We start from the raw sequence: 7,547 nt of genomic DNA, 5'->3' as shown, positions 1-7,547 counted from the left end.
TCTCTGTCCCTCTCGTTCTCTCAGACTCATTATGTACCCCTCTCTCTCTTTGACTCTCTCTTTGTTTTCTGTTGTGTCTAACTCTCTTTTTATTTCTCTCCTCCCTGTATCCACACAGTGGGGAACATAGCCCTTAATGGTCCCTGAACCCAACCCAATTTCTTAGGGAGTTTCTAATGTGCCCCACTCTAATTTAGTTCACTGTTCCCTCTCACAGCTGGGACCCCATCCACCCAGGCCGGGAGTGAAGGGGGGTGGGGGCTTGGGGGGTGAAGAGGTGAGAAGGTGAGGTAATTGTCTAAGACTCCCCCACACCTCTGAAACAATTAGGTAATTACTGGAACTTTTAAAGAGAGGAAGCCCTTCTAACCCATCTAGAACACACCCAGACCCCCACCACACACACACACACACCCAGACCCCCACCACACACACACACACACACACCCAGACCCTCACCACACATACACACACACCCAGACCCCACCACACACACACACACACACAGACCCCTACCACAGCTGAACAAGTATACCCCCCCACACACACACACACACACACACACAGAGACGCACAAGCAGGATTACGAAGAGACTGGAGGGAGTTCAACAAATCCTGATTCTATTATGATTGAGAAATACCACTCATAGATCCAAACAACCCCCATCAACAGCTCTCCTCCCGTTTATCCACTAATAAGAGCTCTGGAGCGGACGCACAAACAGCGGTGACAGCCTCTGTCTTCCACCCAGCTGTCTGAAAACAAATCAATATGGCACTGTGAAATCCCTTCATGAGAACATGAACACAATTGTGTGGTATGACATGTATGAAATCAACAACAAAGCCATGTTTTGTGAGCTTGTTTAATAGCAGTGACAGGCTGACACACAGGCAGGCAGGACTGGGGAGAGAGCTGGAGACAGAAAGAGAGAGAGATGGGTAAAATGATAGGAAGTGCATGTAAAAAAGAAATAAGGTATTGCAGGGAGAAACTCTCTCTCTCTTTCACACACACACACGCACACACACACACACACACACACACACACAGACACACACACACACACACACAGACTGACACGGAAAGATGTTGCATTGACAGAGTGCCAGTTGGTCATATATTCCATTACAGCTTTCCTTGTTCTCTACTACTTTAACACCTCCTCAGTGCAGCCTCAAATCTGCCCCAGTGCTGCCTCAACTCTGATTCAAATCTGCCTCAGTGCTGCCTCAACTCTGCCTCAAATCTGCCTCAGTGCTGCCTCAACTCTGCCTCAAATCTGCCCCAGTGCTGCCTCAACTCTGATTCAAATCTGCCCCAGTGCTGCCTCAACTCTGCCTCAAATCGGCCTCAGTGCTGCCTCAACGCTGACGCAACACTCCATATACTCTCTCTGGATTTTGGCCATGCCTGTCATCCCGGCTCCTTCCTCACTGGCTCTGGGCCAGACGACATCCCTCACACACACAGTGGAAGCAGTCCCCAGAACATGACCATTCATCAAGCTACAGCCCACGGTGGCTGACAGGACCGAAAATATTATTTCACTTTTTACAGCCTGGGAATTGTGTGTGTGTACTGTATGAGTACATCTATACCCGACCAGCATACACCCAATGTTCTGACCTGTTCTTGGCACGTAGGTTAGTCTGGCAGTGTCCATCTGGTCTGTACTGGAGTGGCTGTGGGTGTCACTCACATTTTCCGCCATAGGGGACCGTCCTATGGACAGAGACAGATGACAATTACACGCCACAGGAACTCATTGACTCAGCACGTGTGTGCTTCTGGGTCTGTGTGTGTGTGTGTATCTTCCACCCTAAGGACACCCCAAAGACAAAGGCCAAGATTCTCTGTGTCAGAAGGCCAACCGTTCCTCATTGACGCCTTCTCGTCCCTACCTCCCTGTCTCACTTAGCATCAGAAAGGAGCCGGCGTCTTCAGTACACTAATCTAAGTCTAATGCTCCTAGGCCAGTGCCCAAACACTCCATCACCTCAACCCCCCCCCCCCACGCGCACACACATGCAGATACACACACATAACACTGCCCCAAATCTCTAACCCCCCTGTTTGAAAAATCCTCATTGTCTGCAGAGCCAAGAGGCTTCCAATCTTCCCAGAAAAAAAACATGGGTCCTAAAGATACTGTAACACTGTGTGTGTTTGTGTATATGTGTGTATATGTGTGTGTACGTGTTTGTGTGTAAGAAGAGAACAGGCAGAGAACATCATGTGAGCAGTAATTAGTCTTAATTGGTTCAGTATGATGATTATTTATTATTTTTTCCTGAAACGCTTTATTCATGGAGCCTCTGGACACACACACAGGAAGTCCGGGCTAATTACTAATGGATGATGATAAAGGGTTGGGAAGGGGTCAGCCAAGGTGTGTGTGTGTGTGTGTGTGTGTGTGTGTGTGTGTGCGTTTGTGTGAATTTAGCAAAACAGACTTCAGTCCCATGACAAAGCTCAGCTGTACACAAACTTTGACCCAAACCTTTCAAAGCCGATCGAACACACAATGCAGAAATATGTGTCCACGTAGACATGACTAACCCTAACCCAAAACCTGATAGAGCAGAGCAACAGAACAAATGGTCGACAGAAACTCAATACGGACAGAAAAAAAAGGAACAATTGTTCAGAGTATGTCGGATCAAGGAAAGCCAATCTAAGGGCGATCGTTGAGCTGCTCATTCATGCCTTTGTTTCAGTTCCAATCCTTTTCCCAAATGCCGTTAGCTCGAGCCCAAACCCTATGGTGCTGGGCCTTGCTTCAGGCAGGGTCGGAGCGGCTAAGGCCCTGGGAGACTTGGTTCCATTCACAAAGCCTCTCAGCTTACCAAGCCCACTGACCAGGATTAGCATACGGCTCTATTCACTGTCAACTCCTCCAGGTACACCCACGGGTCCTGCCGCTCGCACACGCACGCACACGCACACTCACACACAAACAATGAATGCAGTCCTGTGGAGAAGTGGGTGGACAGTCTCGGCTGGGTGGAAGACGAGGGGGGGGGGGGGGGGGGATTCAACCCCAAAAAGAAGCCTGGTTGAATTCTACAGGTCACCAGGAGACCCCCCCCCCACCATCCCCTTTCTCCTCCCCACAAAAGCCCCCCCCCCCACTCCCTCAGTCCCCCAAGCGGAGACAAGACAGGAGAGTCAGACCTGCCTATTGACCTGGCGTTGCTTCCTTCTCAGTGCACGTTTTGGTCTTCAGCTGTGTGTGTGGATTCCATTCATTCATGGAGATAAGAATGCCCCCCCCCCACACCCACTGCCTCCTCCCCTAACCCCACCCCTGAAACATTCCCGGCCCCCTGCCTGTCTCTGAGGACGGTCGACGCTCTGCTGTCCCCCTGGAAATCACTCCACCCCTCCCTCTCTACCTTTCCTCCTTGTGGATTTCTCTTTTCTCTCCCTCTCTCTTTATCCTCCTCATCCTCTGTCTGAGGTTTAGAGCCCACTCTCTCTCTCTCTCTCTCTCTCTCTCTCTCTCTCTCTCTCTCTCTCTCTCTCTCTCTCTCTGTCTCTCTCTCTCTCTCTCTCTCTTTCCTGCCCTCCTATTACTGTCTCTCCCTCCCTCCCACCCTCCCTCCCTATCTCTCTCTTTTTTTCTTTCTCTTTCTCTTTCCATGTCTTTTTCTCTCCCTCTTTCTCTGTCTCTCTCCTTCATTAGTATTACAGTCACCTTGATCCTGTGAGGCTGGATAAACACCATTTATCACAGGGGCTCCATGTTTGCACCGCAAACTCAAACAGGAAAGTCGGACGCAGGTGACAAATAGCATTCCTCTTTCTCCCCTCGGCTTGGTGGTGTGTGTGTGTATTTGGGGGGGGGGGGGGGGGGGGGTTACATGTGGCTGCCTTGCACCCATTCACACACACTCCCTCCAATGACCCTTGACCTCAGAGACACACTCACACAACACTCACACTGGCCCAAGACACACAAAAGCCTGTATGCACACACACAAACACACACAACACAACACACAACCTCTGGCCTTGCATCCAGGTGCACCTTCTCCCACTGATAGAGTGGGAGCAGGTCAGACTGAACCGAGATAGGCCTCCCCCAGACTAATGAGAGGCCAGCTTGGTGGGGGTGGCAGGTGAAGTTAACATGAGAAGTCACACAGCTGAACATCTAAATATTTATATTTGGTGACTGCAGTCTATTGATCACTGTTCGTCTGCACATTTTATCAAAGGACACATTTCAAACCGGACAGAGAATTTGAAATACGACACTGAAATAACTTGAGAGCATGAAGATGTATATGTCTGCAGGACATGTGTGCTGGTTAACCAGACACACACTCTATCTAAAACGGAGGACTTGGATCTAACAGCTGCAGTGGCATGTTTTTTCTTACAGCTCACTGAGGTAAGCTGATAAGGCAAGTGAAGCTTCCTTTCCAAGCTGTAGTAGGAAAATCCAATCGCTCTTTCGATATTGAATCCTTAGGATTGGATCTTAACTTCTGACTGAATCTGGCCACGAGTTTGTGCAACATTGCACCATGGCAGATGGTCAACATTATCCCACTGGAACAGGAACAGAGGCCTCCTCTCATGATCAATGTCCTTCACGGGCGAGACAGAGTTCAGCCGTGTCGGCTAGCAGTGAATCATGATTGGGCGCTGGAGTTCAGTAAACTGGGTCACAGGCAATCCTGCCCCTTTTCTGGAGGTCACCTGGTCGTGCTCAGAGGTCAGAACACCTCTGGTTTAGAGGTGGGGTGCTTTTCGTTTGGGGTAGGAGGGGTGGGGGGGGTGAGTGGCCTATTAGTGCAAACAGATTGATTCTCCCTCACGTTTGTTGGGATGCAGAATTACAATGTATGTGCAGAGGCACAGTGCGTGTGGACAGGTTTTGCCATTTCCCCTTTGGATTTAAAAACGTACCCACCTAGCTCCCTAGGTGCCGGGGTGATGGACCTGGTGTGCATTCCATTGTGAAATTCTGTTTTTACAAGCCCAGCACAGATATGTCTGGAATGCTTTCGGTGAAGGTTTTCCATGAGAGAGCACAACAGAGGGGGAAGAACAGGAACGGTTTCATCACGTTAACACAGATGTCTTCAGAGGTTGGAGCTCCAGGAAAAGAGAGACAGAAGGTTTGGGGGGGTGGAGGGGACCGTAACACCTTTGCCTCAGGTTCAGAAGAAGACACGCACAGTCCTGCTGGGCATTGGGGGGAGGTGACAGTAGTCAAATGAACACAGATCCTCTATGGACAGGGATATTCATACCTGAGGCTTCTGCTAGAAGCTCTTTTAACCCGCTACTGTTAGGCCCAAATCCCCAAGGTGTGACCTCTTCACCTCTCACTGTCCACTGGGACAGGATCTTAGAACCCCCTGGTCTGACCAACGAGTACATTGTAATTGTCTGGAATCTAGACTGCTGCTGCTGCTCTGAAATGGATTCCCCAGTCAGTTGACGGGTGGGGAGGTGTGTGTGTGAGAGTGTGTGTGTGTGTGTGTGTGTGTGTGTGTGTTTGTGTGTGTGAGAGTGTGTGTGTGAGTGAGTGAAAGTGTGTGTGAGAGTGTGTGTGTGTATGTGTGTGTGTGGGAGTGTGTGTGTGTGTGTGTGTGTGTGTGAGAGTGTGTGTGAGTGAAGGGGTGGGGCTTAGAGCCCCATTGTCAATAATATGGGAGATTCCAGGATGATCTTTCTATTGATTCGGCATGCGATATTATCTGAACCAGAGGCTTGTCGCGTTCCACTTGCGTTAGCCCCACAGCTTCCCTTGTCTAGCAATGGACAGTCGATCAATAGGACACAGATCGATAAATCCCTGATCGGAGATGGCGAAGGATGGGGATTGTATCTTCGCCGACGCTCCATGGCATCGTCGTAAATCTGATTACCTAATGGGACCTGAGCTTCCACAGCTAAATCACTTTTATGTGAATCTGAAGCTGGATGTTTCCTCAGAACTTGGCAACAGCGGGCACCGAGAGCCGTAAAATAACTGTAAAACATTGCTTAAGCCGCGGAGGTTTATAAATAAATAATTAGCGCCACCCGGCAGGGAAGAGAGGGAAAGAAGAAGGGCAAGAGTATTTATGGAGCTGGTGAAGAGGGGGGGAAAGAAAGTGTGAAATATTGCCATGTCGACATTAGCCGAGGGCTATTCATTTGGTTAAGTGGGAGGAGAGTTGAGAATGAAATAGTGGCGGAGTTCAACCGTCAGTGGCACGCCCAAAAGCCTTACCCACAATCCCCCCCTCCCCGGGTTGATTAAGGCGGTGCATCCCTTTTCATTCCATTAACGTGTGAACCAAGCAGCCAATTAGAAAGATTAAAATCATAAAGCCGGCCCACAGCCATTGCTCCTTTTGAAGGTTTAAGCAAAATGATGTTGACCATGGTGCAAATGTCCCCATTATATGATGATAATATTAAGCTCCTCTTCACCCCCTTCCTGCTGACGCTTCCCTCCTCGTCATGCCGTAGTCTTTTCAAGGGAAACTTAGCCCCAGGCTTGTAAATGTAATCAGCCAAAATGCTTCTGGCCACCTCTTCAGTTGGCATCAAGTCCAAAACATCCTATTTGTCCAATTTGAAGTCGCTGATTACATACTTTAAATTCTCCTTGCCCTTGAAAGCTAAATAAACCAGATGTACACATCCGCTATGTGTCAGCATTTCAAAACACATCAAATGCCAAAGCCACCACTGCTCGGCAGTACACTCGCAGCAGGCTCACCAAAATCCCATCTCCTCAGGGTACGCTCCAAAGAGAATAATTTTAATCTTTTATTCATGCTGTTTAATGTATCCCCTTTAATCTGGGGATCGGCCCAGGGGAGCTGTAATCTAGAAGCGGCTAGCGTTAGCCCTGGGCCCTCCTGTTTGTGTGTGTGAGTACACAAGTCCCTATTGTGGAGCCAATCAATCACACACTCATTACACCAGTGGGATGAATGCCAGGCTGTGCCCAGCTCTGCAGAATGCCCGTGAGGCCCTTCAACAGGCTTGTGTTGGCCTAACCCAGGTCCATACCAGGCCTAACCCAGGTCAATACCAGGCCTAACCCAGGTCCATACCAGGCCTAACCCAGGTCAATACCAGGCCTAACCCAGCAACATGGCTGCCAACCAACCCCGCTACGATCCTGTGTCAATACGCAATCTGTGCTGAATATAATACATAGATGCATGGGTTTCCACTGGCATGCAGTTTGTGTGGGCATCGCTCCCCTATGTTCTGTCTGTGGTGATGACTTACCTGGCCCCCCTCAGGGAAAACTGTCTGTGGCGGGCGATGTTGCGGTCCTTCATTCCATAGCAAGCTGGGGTGTAAATGGAGATGTAGGTTTTGGATTGCATTCAGGGATTGTTGGAAATGGTTTGAATTATGAATGAAAAGATGTGTGATATGGGGATGCTAGTTGTTGAAATTGACAACAAGTATGGATCACACTATTTGATGTGAGACAAACACGATGAACACTGCATTGATTTGTATTCCACAACTATTTGACCCCCCCAAAAAAGCAATAGCATTTACTTTTTGTTACTTC

The 7,547-nt window shown here is 49.1% G+C and overlaps 1 long non-coding RNA gene across 1 annotated transcript; it reads right to left on the bottom strand.

The window, feature by feature from the left end:
- Nucleotides 1-860: 860 nt before the first annotated feature.
- On the bottom strand, nt 861-7,294 carry LOC146257093 (uncharacterized). Its single transcript, XR_014729985.1, has 3 exons — nt 7,253-7,294; nt 1,631-1,726; nt 861-916 (listed from the first exon to the last, which is right to left on the bottom strand). It is a non-coding gene; the product is annotated as an uncharacterized LOC146257093 (long non-coding RNA).
- Nucleotides 7,295-7,547: the final 253 nt, after the last annotated feature.

The sequence above is a fragment of the Hypomesus nipponensis genome, chromosome 15 (assembly GCF_054491055.1).
Source record: "Hypomesus nipponensis isolate SF chromosome 15, ASM5449105v1, whole genome shotgun sequence".
NCBI classification, from domain to species: Eukaryota; Metazoa; Chordata; class Actinopteri; order Osmeriformes; family Osmeridae; genus Hypomesus; species Hypomesus nipponensis.
Note: the sequence above shows the minus strand (reverse complement) of the source record. Positions and strands in the feature narration are given on the sequence as shown.